This window comes from Cebus imitator, unplaced genomic scaffold (assembly GCF_001604975.1).
Source record: "Cebus imitator isolate Cc_AM_T3 unplaced genomic scaffold, Cebus_imitator-1.0 Scaffold27, whole genome shotgun sequence".
Taxonomy (NCBI): Eukaryota; Metazoa; Chordata; class Mammalia; order Primates; family Cebidae; genus Cebus; species Cebus imitator.
This window is the reverse complement of record NW_016107342.1, coordinates 11,352,820-11,365,372: the sequence shown is the minus strand read 5'-3', so window position 1 is coordinate 11,365,372 and position 12,553 is coordinate 11,352,820.

The window sequence follows — 12,553 nt, the reverse complement described above, 5'->3', positions numbered from 1 at the left end:
TGGGAGGCCGAGGCCGGTGGATCACGAGGTCAAGAGATCGAGACCATCCTGGTCTACATGGTGAAACCCCGTCTCTACTAAAAATACAAAAAATTAGCTGGGCATGGTGGTGCGTGCCTGTAATCCCAGCTACTCAGGAGGCTGAGGCAGGAGAATTGCCTGAACCCAGGAGGCGGAGGTTGCAGTGAGCCGAGATCGCGCCATTGCACTCCAGCCTGGGTAACATGAGTGAAACTCTGTCTCCAAAAAAAAAAAAAGAAAAGAAAAGAAAAATTCTGGTGACCATATAGGGTCTTATTACTTTATCAGTAATTACTTGTATAGCCAGATCATCGAAGGTGCATTCAGGAAAAAATACATGTCAAGTAAAGAGAAAAACTAAAAATTACACACATTCATTTCACAAGCAATGACTGTGGAATGGCTGCTCTGTGTCAGGCACAGTTCCTCTCCTCAAGGAACTCAAACCCCAAAAGGAAAGGTGGGCATAAATTCTTTCCTTCAGCAAACACTGAATAGTGCTATAAGAAAGTAAGAAAGAAATATCTGTATGACCTGTTGGTAATGTTATAGAACAGAGTGTTTATGTATTCAAAGGATTGGACACCTAGGAAGTTATCACCAATAAATGACAATGATCTGTGTCTAGAATTAAAAGGAAGTTTCCGGCCAGGCGCGGTGGCTCACACTTGTAACCCCAGCACTTTGTGGGGCCAAAGAGGGTGGATCACCTGAGGTCAGGAGTTTGAGACCAACCTAACCAACATGGAGAAACCCCATCTCTACTAAAAATTCAAAATTAGCCAGGTGTGGTGGTGCATGCCTGTAATTTAAGCTACTTGCGAGGCTGAGGCAGAAGAATCACTTGAACCTGGGAGGTGGAGGTTGTGGTGAGTCAAGATTGTGCCATTGCACTCCAGCCTGGGCAACAAGAGTGAAACTCCGTCTCAAAAAATAATAATAATAATAAAATAAAAGGAAGTTTCTATATAGAAAAGGACATCTGACAGGAAAGACAGCCAGAAAAGGCAAGTTGAGGTGAGAACCCTTAAAAACTATGGAATTTTTACATAGTTTCTAGATACTAAGAGTCATGGTGCGTATTTGAGGGTCACCAGATGGGTTCATTTCTGAGAAACTTCTTCCAGGAAGCACACCCCAAAACAGTAGGCAAAATATAAAAGATGCCATTTTGCAATGCCTACATGACCTTCTGTAATCATAAATGGGTCCCTAGGAACCAATGACAAAAAATTCAAAGAGTTAAAGAGATTTGAAATTGACTTTTGCCTTGTAGTATCTACTAATTCCTGGTGACCTAGAATGTAAGTTTAAAATTTATGCTTTAGTGACAGGGCACAAACCTGAGGCCAGGACAAAAATGGGATCAATGCAACAAGGCAAGTGGAAGTAAACAGCTAAGTACAAGGATAAAATAACTAAATGAAAATTAAAGATACAAGACAGAGCATCAATACAGCTAAAAGTTGGTTATATGATGAAACTAATAAAGAATACATCTCTGGCAAAAATAAGAAGAGAGAGAGAGAAAGCAAAATACACAATATGAGGAATGAAAGGGGTATTTAATTAGTGATTCAACACATACTAAAAAGATGGTAGGAGAATATTACATCAACTTAAAAACAGTGCATGGGAATGATTCACTGAAATAAACACATTTCTAGAAAAATATGTTCTCAAAACACACAAAAAAACTAGAAAACCTAAACAGCCTTAGAACTCACTCACAAAACTAAAAATATGGATTGGAATTTTCTGCAAAGAAAAACACCTTATTGAAATATTCCTTTTGATGCATTCCATCAAGCAGTTAAGGATGAAATTATTTCATTCTTCTAGGAAACAGAAAAAGAGGACTTGCTCTCTAACTTATTGGATGAGGCTGGCACATCCTTTACACCAAAACCACACAGAGCCAGTTTGAAACATAATTATGAGCAAATTTCACAGGATAAATGAAAAATACTAACCTACATTATCAGAGTAAATCCAGGGATATATGAAAAAGATAATACATTATCACCAAATGGTGATTATTCTAGAAATGCAAAGTTGATTCACATTATAAAATTACAAAATTAATTCATTACATTAAAAGATTAAAGGAGAAAATCAAAATCACCTCCCTAGATTCAGTAAGAGCACTCAATAAAACTCATTACCCATTTAATGAAACTCTGCAAACTAGGAATTAAAGAAACTTTATTCTGGTAAAGAATAGCTGCAAAAGCACATACAGCAATCGTTAGATTATCTTTAATTTCAAGAATGTGACAAAATTGCTTTCTGTCACTACTTCTATTCAGCATTGCACTGGAGAGTCTTACAATAAGACAAGAAACAGTAACCAAAGTTATAAGAAAGGAAATAAAATGAAAAAATACCACTATCATGATTGAAAACAAATATTACTGTCTACATTTTAAAAGTCTAAAGACAAATTGTTAGAACATATAAGAAAATTTAATTAAGTTAATATATACAAGTGGAACATGAATTAAACTGCAATCACTACATCCCAACACAAGATAATTTCAGAAATACTATTAACAATAACATCTGAAAACATAAAGTACCTAAGGAATAAATCTAACAAAATACATAAAACATTTGAGTAGATTATTATAAAACTTTATTGAAAGAAATATAATAAAGGTTTAAATGCAAAGGCATACTATGTTCATGGTTAATCATAGCTTTTTATTCTGCCAAGTTGATTTTTAGATTCAATATAATTCACAACAAACCCTGACCAGAACATATTTCTGCTTTTGGTAAAATAGAGTGGCTGTACTTTTTGCTCTAAATGTAGTACAATTAAAAACCCTAAACACATGCACACACACACACACACACACACACACACACACACACACCAGAACACTCTAGAGGTGGAGAGAAAAAGGCAGACTGGCCACAAAACACAGGACCTGAGGTGTAATGTGGTGATAAGAGCCTTGGGTTTTCTTTTTACTCATGTATCCCAAACTTGGAACTGAAGAAGCCAGCAAAATGGTAATGTCAGTGGTCACAAATCAAAAATGACTCCAAAATAACTACTAGTCCAAGGACAAAGGAGCAGCCTAGCAAGACAGAAATCTTTTTGAACATTAACCACTGTACTTCCAACAAACAACACAGAAAAATTGGTAACCCCACCCCACTGGCAAAGGCCAAGCTAATAACTTGACCTTCTACTTTTGCCAAGCTGTAAATAGGTACCTAACATCCTGTTGTGTTAATGTCAGGGAAGAACAAGTAGGCCTTCACAGAAGGCCACATTTTTCCCATTGGTTGGACTAGATTTCCCCACTGTGCTGACAGTGGAGGCTACATGTGGGGAGCCGGGACTTCTATCCTGACCATCCTCTCTCCACTGAGGTGGTATCTGAATATGTCCACTGGAAATTCAGAACTTTCACTATTACCCCACTCTGGACACAGTTTGGCAATTTCCTAAGAAACTAAGTGATGGTATGCAGTTACCATACAACCCAGCAATTTCCCTGCTGAGCATTTATCTGGTGATAAATAAAGACATATATTCACACAAAAATCTGCACACAAGTGTTTACAACAATGTTATTTGTAGTAGCCCCAAACTAGAAACAACCCACATGTCCTTCAAAGGGTGAATGTTAAACAAACTATGATACATCTGTACCAAGAAATAAATAGTAATTCAACAATTTAAAAAATTGTTATAGGTGAAACAACTTCAATAAATTTCCAGACAATTGTGCTGAGTAAAAAAAAAAAAAGAAATCCCAAAATGTTACATACCATGTGGTCCCATTTGTATGACACTCTTGATATGACAAGATTATAAAAATGGAAAATAGATTAGTGGTTATCAAGGGTTAAGGAATGGGTGGAAGTAAGGGGGAAGAGGGTGTGGCTATAAAATGGCAATATGAGTGATCATTATGATAGGGGAATGCTTTATGTCTTGATTATCAGTGTCAGTATCCTAGTTGTGATATTTACTATACTTTTACAAGATGTTATCATTGGGGAAAACTGGGTAAATGGTACATGGGATCTATGTATTATCTCTGCATGTAAATCTACAATTATCTCAAAATAAAAAGTTTAATTGAAAAAAAAAGCAGGCTTTTCATGGAACTTGACAAACTGATTGTAAATGAACATAGAAAAGCAAAATGAGAGTGTAAAGGATCAATGACAGGGAAATGTCAAACTAGGAAACTTCAGGGCTTCATCCTTTTATAAAAGCAACTGATGAGATAGCAAAAACTGTCAGAGTCAACTTTTAAATAATTTTGAAAACCAGTAAAATAAACTTACAGCAACCAAGGGATGACTTGATAAAGAAAGAAGCTTCTCTATGTGGTAAGAGAGTGGTACAAGAGTGCTGTAGCATTTTAAAGCACCTGAGTATCATTCCTCACACCCCAAACTGTAACAGCCATGAGAATAGCAGCCTGCACTCCTGACGCAGGTTGCTAGTGCCAGAGGAAGCAATACAAACCTTATTCTTAAAGAATTATCGTGTGAGTTTCACCCTGTCTTGTAGTTTCATCAAAGACCAGCACAAAAACTTCCTTGTGTTTCAACCAACTCAAGTGTCCCCAGAGCTGGGATGCATACTAGAAAAGGCCTCAGAAAACCTAAGCTTTCAACTCTGAGTACGCTTCAATCTCCATTCATGTAGGAAGTGAATGCTAAAGCAGAGTTTTAAATAGCCGGGCTAAGGATTGAAGAAGTGCCCAAACACAAAGCAAATCTACAAAGACTGGGAAAATGTTATCTTTTAATTTTTCTTCTCCCTCTCCTCCTCTCCTTTTTCTCCTCCTCATCCTTCTTCTTCTTCCTTTTTTTTTTTCAGTACCAAGTGTCTAAGGCACCTCTGTCGAGACACAAGCTTACCACTAAGCTGGCAGAGCATAGACTTCAGTGGCTACATATGATAAAACACACACACACACACACACACACACACACACACACACTTAAAACTAGTTTAGAAAATTCACCGAACAAGCAAACAACCACAACCACACCAAGCAGGAAAAATAAGCCTCAAGGAGGAGGAAAGAATCTGATTTTCAGATTTGCCACATTTTAATATTCAAAAGAACTAGTACTCAACAAAATAAATTATGAAGCATGAAAAGAAATAAGAAAGTATGGCCCATTCACAGGGCCATTTCTATTCATTAAAAAATTAATAGACACTGTTCATGAAGATACCTAGCCATTAGATCTATTGGGAGAAGGCTTTAAATAAATTGTATTACATAAGCTTAAAGAAGTAAAGAAAGCATAGAAAAAGAACTTTAGGAAATGAGATAAATGTTGTCTCAACAAATAGAAAATAGCATGACACACAGCTGTAGTCTCTGCTACTTAGGAGTCTGAGGCAGGAGGACTGCTTGAGACCAGGAGTTTGAGGCTGCAGTGCACTATAATCATGCCACTGCATTCCCACCTGGACAACATAGTGAGGTCTCATCTCAAAAAAAAAAAGAGATAGAGAGAGAATGTGTCAATAAAGACCTAAAAATTATAAAAGAGAATCAAATAGAGATTCTGGAGCTGAAAAAATTCACTAAAGGTTTTCAACAACAGATTTGAGCAGACAGAAGAATTGATTAATTGATTAACTTAAATATAAATCAACTGAGATGATCCAATCAGAGAAGCAGAAAGAATGACGAAAAATGAGCATAGCCTAACAAACTATGGGGGCACCAACAAGATACTAACTACACATAATGGTAATCACAGAAGGAAGGGGAAGAGAGAATGGAGCAGAGAGAATTCTTGAAGAAATTGTGGCTAAATATATTCCAAATTTAATGAAAGATACAAACCTACACATCCAAGAGCTCAATGAACTCTATGCCTATGGAAGATGAATGCAAAGAGATTCACATCAAGGCATATGATAGCCAATTTTTCAAAAGATGAAGGTAAAATTTTGGAACAGCAAAAGAGAAGCAACTCATTCCATACAAGGGATCCTCTGTAAGACCATAAGCTGATTTCTCTTCAAAAGTCAGGGAGCCCAGAAGGAATAGGATGACATAGTTACATATTTAAAGTGCTGAAAGAAAATTTAAAAAAAGTCTGTCAACCAAGAATTCAATATCTGGTAAAACTATGCTTTAAAAATGAAGGGAAAAATCAAGATATCAGATTTTTAAAACCTGAGGGAATTTGTCACTAGATTTTTTTTTACAAGAAATGCTAAATGAAGCCCTCTAAGCTGAAATGAAAGGACACTAGGCATAACTTGAAACCATATGAAAAAATAAAGAACAAAGTAAAGAAAGCTATATAGTAAACATAAAAGCCAGTAGTGTGGAGATAAACTCTGGAACAGAATAGAGATCCCAGAATCAGATCTATGTACCTAGATGGAAACCTGATAAATGAAAGTACTAGCATTGCAAATTAGTGGCAATGGGATGAATTTATCAATAAACTATGCTGGGACAATTGATTATGGAAAAAAATGTAGTAATATCTTCTACCCTATAAACAATCAATTCTAGATGGAGCAAGAACTTAAATAAGAAAAGAAAGACTTAAACTTTAAAAAGGAATATAAGAAAATATATTTATCACTTCAGGGTAATAAATAATTTTAAGGCAAGCAAAAAGAATAAACCAAAAAGGAACAGATTGATAAGGGATTACTATCTGAAATCAGTTTTTAAATCCCATGAATTAAAATGTAAAAGTCAAAAAACCTGCTGGGTGCAGTGGCTCACACCTGTAATCCTAGCATTTGGGGAGGTGAAGGCAGGCAGATCACTTGAGCTCAGGAGTTCAAGACCAGCCTGGATAACATGGTGAAAACCTATCTCTTCAAAAAATACAAAAATTAGCCAGAAGAACAATTTTTAACATTTTTCTTACTAAAAATGAAAAAAGGACATAATGAATAGTTTTTTATAGGAGATGAAAAGACAGTAAATATGAGAAATTTCTCAATGTTAATTGTGATCAAGGAAATGTGTAGTAATTCTACCATGAAATACAATGTCACATCCAAATAGACTACAAAATTAAAGTCTAAAAATGCCAGGTATTGGTAAGGTTGGTAGGTTGGTGCAAAAGTAATTGCAGTTTTTACCATTACTTTTAATGTCAAAAATCATAATTACCTTTGCACCAACCTAATATATAGACCAAAGAAAACTCTCATACACTGCTTGTATATAGAGTAAATTGGTAAAAATCACTTTGGAAAGCAAGTTGGAATTATTTGGAAATAGTGAATTTGTGCATACCCAGCAATACCACTTCTAGGTATACATCTTAGAAAAACATCCGAATACATGAGCATGAGGAAACTTACACAAGAACATTTAGAGTAACATTTTTGTGATAATAAATCAATCCAAATACCCAAAAAGGGAAGAATAAAAAAATTAATTGGTATGCATTCTTGAAATGGAATACTATGCAAGAATGAAAATACACAAATTAAAGACATATGCATCAATGTAAATAATTCTCAAAACATGAGTGAAAATAGCAAGTTATAGAATAATACATTATAATTTCTTTTATACAAAGTTCAAAAACAGGCAAAATGAAACAACACTGTAACATATATTAATTTGAACATGTGCTATAATCTCTGCATAGATTAATACATATTCATATATGGTAAACTTTAAGGGAAATAAGGAAATAACATAACTCTGGATGCTGGTTACCTTTAGGGTAAAGGAGAGAGGATGCAATGGGATAGAGAACAGGGGTGCAACTGGGCAGGAACTCACAAAACAAAGGCTTTCAAAAGTAAAGGTAGTATTTTATTTCTTAAGCTGAATTGTGAGCAGTGATCATTTTATTATTTTTAGATGCTACTTACATATATATGTTCTTCTAGTATGCTATATTTCACAAAATAAAGTATTATATTCATAAAAGATCATTAAGCATTTTACTTACAATAAAAAGTGAAACGAAATATTAGTCGGGAAAATTGATCAAGTCTATGTTTTAGAAGGATTATTCTGATGGATATAAGAAGAGAGACTGCTATACTATACAGAAGGGAGAAAATGAGATTCTAATCTGGGCAATGCCAAACACAGATTTAAAGAGAATCCTGTGAACATATAATTGACGAAACTGCTGATAGAATGGATGCAATGACACTGATGTAATTTGTGCCTGGCATATTACTAGGAGGATGGTGATGATGTCCAAAGAGAACTGTAGGGAAATCCCTAATTCAGAGGTGGGAAGAGAAAGAGGAGCAAGCAATGGAAAGGAAGAAAGATACCCACAAGAGAAAAGCATCCCAAAAGCCAAGTGAGGATTAAGAAGCTAGAGTTTGGACTGGATAGCTTCAATCACTGAGAAGTATGATTTGAAGTCCTCTGCTGATACAAAATGTACAGGAATAGTTTTCTGAACTTGAGGACAATAAAAAGGGTTTGGAATAGCAGCTATGGGAAGTACAGTAGGGGAAAAAAAACAGAGACAAAAAGGCTGTTCCATAGTATGGAGGGTCCATAGCTGAGGTTGGATGGCACGAATTTGTAGAAGCCAGCTGGCAGCATTCATTACCTACTCCAGCAACCTTGGCTACCAGGAAGCAGTTATCAAGGTTGTAAACGTCCTCACATCTAAGACCCACAGACACACAGGTTTAGGCTAACTAGTCAGAGGTCTATTATAAACTTAGGCACTATAAAGGAGACATTGTAAATCCTTCATACCAGAAAATATCATTTCTATGGCTAACTAAATATTTCCACTTAGGCATAGCTTTTTCAGGATCCTGGTTGGTCAGAATTTTCAGGAAAACTTTGCAAGAGGAAGGTTACATGGGGCAGAGTACAGTCCCTGCTGCAGCAGTTGACTTCGAGGCAGTAGCTGGGGTTCATACTCTCTCTCTTTAAAATCATCTGTCCCAGTCCATCTTTCATTGCTATAAAGGAATACTTGAGGCTGGTAATTCATAAAGAATATAGTTTTATTTGGCTTGTGGTTCTGCAGGATGCACAGGAAGCATTGCACAAGCATCACTTCTGCTGAGGACCTCAGGCTACTTGCACTCATGGTGGAAGGCAAGTGGAGCAGATACCACATGGAAAGAGAGAGGGAAGGCAGGTGCCAGGCTCTTTTTAACAATCAGTTGTGATGGGAACAAATGGAGTGAGAACTCACTCATTACCATGAGGATGACATTCATATGGGATCCACCCCCATGACCCAGACACCTCCCACTAGGCCCCATCTCCAGCATCTCCAACACTGGGGATCAAACGATATTTGAAAGGGACAAATAAACCACAGTACCACCCATGGTAGAGTCTCCCTTTCAGTTAGCACTGCTGGTTTCAGCTGCTTGCCTGGTGTGTTGACCCAGGTTCTCATCTCTAGGATCTGTTTCCATGTCCTTCTCAGACCATAGTTACTGTGTTTGCTCTTTTACCATCAAGATGGGCCTGAGAAGCAATGTATTCCCCATTATGTAGCAGCAGCCCTGCCTCTAAGTTTATTCTGCTCAATTACGCCTGCCAAATAGAGAAGATTGACGTACCTTGGGGCAACTGCTGCCGGCAGGGGCTGAAGTCTCCTCTGCCTGCCATTATGACCTTGTCACCCGGTATGGTAATTCTGCTTTGCTTCTGGCACTTAAGTGCTACCACCTGACTTCTGCTCTTCAAGGATTCAATCATCCCCATTGCTAGTAGGGAGCTCAGTTCTCTTACAAAATCTCCTACCATTAGCTCCCACCTATAAAGAACATTCCACCACTGAGCTTGAAAACCCTGGTATCTTTAAAAGCAATGCATCCCTGTTATTTTGACAAGCAATTTAAAAATACAATCAGAATTATTCTGGCCCTGGAGAAATAAATAGCATTTCTTGATTCCAATGCTTGACTCTAATTTTTTCAGAGGCAGCACAGGACTTGCTCTGAGGGAGGTGTTTCAAAACCAAGGCAGCTCCCGCCTATTGCAGTCCATCCATCTTCTCATCCTCATGCAGGAAAACTTGTTGAGATCAGTGCCTTCATCCTTTTGGATGTTTGGTGGTTTGCCTTTTCAAGACTTTTCTATTCCAAGTCTTCTTTTCTGTTCCTCCTTTTCTTCCTTGCACGTCTTTTTCTCTAACCTGCTTCCAATCTGTCCCAGGAATTCCACTTTACTTTTCATCCCAGCTGTACTTGCTTGTCATGTTATTACTACTTTTGGCAGAATACTCCACTACAGTCAAACTGTCATTGGTCTCCATTGCCATAAACATGACTGACTTTAGAAAGCAAGGGTGCTCTGATAGAAAGAAATTAAAATATGGCTCTCCATTGCCACAGTGAAAGATACAATTACAGTGGCAGGGACAGTCACATGCTGCCAAAGGCACCAAACTGAGCACCTAACTGGTTCTTGGAGAAATCAATCAATGTGCACATATCACATTTACACACTCACACACACATGCCATATGACTATACTGTTTGTCTTTTTCCTAACTGAACAAAGAAAAGGCAACAATACCTTTCAAAGAGTTTGCTCTTTCTGAGTCAAATTTTGTAAGACTGTGATGGAGGAAGGTTGTATATGAGAGACAAAGACCAAAAAAAAAAAAATCACTTGCTCCAAGAATTTGCTAAACGATTTCATATCGCTGAATTTCACCCATTAACACGTGTATTTAGATCCTAACAATGACTGACAGACATTTGGAAGGCAAAAGTAAAAGTTGACCTGCAGACAGTTCAAATTTGCCATATGCTTGCTGTCACTGTTAACAGTTTGTGGACCATCCTAATTTATTCTTCGGCTGACTAAGTCAATGTATTTTAAAGAAAACGAATACCTGTTCCTTTTTCAAAGATGACATTTTATTTTTCCTTATTACTCATAAGTATAGACAGCAAAATAAATGATTAACTGCCAGTTTCAGGTAGTTTTAGAAAGAAAGAATGGGTTTTTCCCCCAGGACCTATCACAACTGTTTTTCATCGAAATGATTGCCTCACTGAGGACATTCTCAAACAATATTCATCAGTTACGATTTCAGAAATAAACATTATTTCCTCGAACATAACCTGACAGAATTTTTAAAAGGAGTTTATTAGTGTTCAGAAATCACTACAATTTGAAGTGTGTGTGTGTGTGTGTGTGTGTGTGTGTGTGTGGAAACAAGACTAAAATACTTTTTTAATCTAATTTTTGCCTTAGAAAAAATTTTATTACTGTCTTTTGTCAAGTGTGCTTAAATAATCACATATCCCATTAACTGGTGGCCCTGTCTTTTTCCTTCTTAAAACTTCACTTCTTAGGCAATATTATGGATGGAAGGAATTTTGGCAGAAGGGAAAAGAGGACGAAGTTAGTATTTGTTGTTTTAAATTTTGACACAGTACAAACCTACCCACCCTTTTATATTTATGTATTTAAGGAAAGGTCTTCAGCTTTTCCAGTTTCAATCAGATACCTCAAATGGTCAAGCTTATTTAAAGTAAAAAAAAAAAAAAAGTCATTAAAACCTGAGTAAACAAAAAAATTAAGATATTTGCTAATTAGTTTTCAAATATTCTAGATTATGAGCAAGGGCTGTGAGTTGTGTTATACAATGTTTGTCCCTCATGCTTTTAATATAGTGTTTGATTTGGCCTGTGGTGGGACTCCATAAATGAATTTTAATTGGTCAGTTAGTCATTAATAGTTATTTATGAGTTATAATGTGTATTCTGATTTTAAGATTACCATATTTATGTCAAAATGGAAAACAAACCAAACATCTAAGACATTTATAACCATTAATTATTTTATAATAAAATGTTTTATTGCTTCCATTTTAGCAAATTTTACTTTTCTTCAAATATCTCTTCTGAGGACTTTTAAGACATAAATCATGATAATCATAAAAAATTTGCAGTAGGTCCTAGAAATTCAACATAAAAATAGAATTAAAATGGTTTCATTGCAGGCATGTGCTCATTTTCATACTGATGGACAAAGCCCTTGGGGAATATTTGAAAGATGATCTACAACTCGCCCAACACCATCTCACTGGTTTTTCACAGCAGATCCTCGTTGTCCTTTAAATCCTCAGACAGAGGAGGATAGGACAATGTACAGCTTCAACTGAAGCCCCCAACAAGACTCTCCACTCATCTGCAGAAGCGAAGTCCTGGGCAGTTGGCACCCTTCCACAGGGAGCTACGAACACCACTTAGCCACATTGCAAGTTTCCCCAGGCAGCAGATGTCTTCTAGCTGCCGTTCAGGTCTGCAACTCTACCAAGCCACCTGTACAACATATTTAATGTACCAACAATGATTTTGTTGCTACTTAGAAAAGAATTTTTTAATTTAATTTTTCTCTGAACTCCTGTATGGCCAGTGGGATTATTAGATAAAATCAGGCCTCACTTTGCAAAGCTTTGTATTCAAATATAGAGGGAAACAAATCAAACCCTCTACCTTTTTCCCCTTCCCACAACTTCCCCCACATGATTCAGAAAAAATGTGTGCACCTTTTATATTGTTATAACTAAATTTTCTTCCTTAAAAAAAAACTGA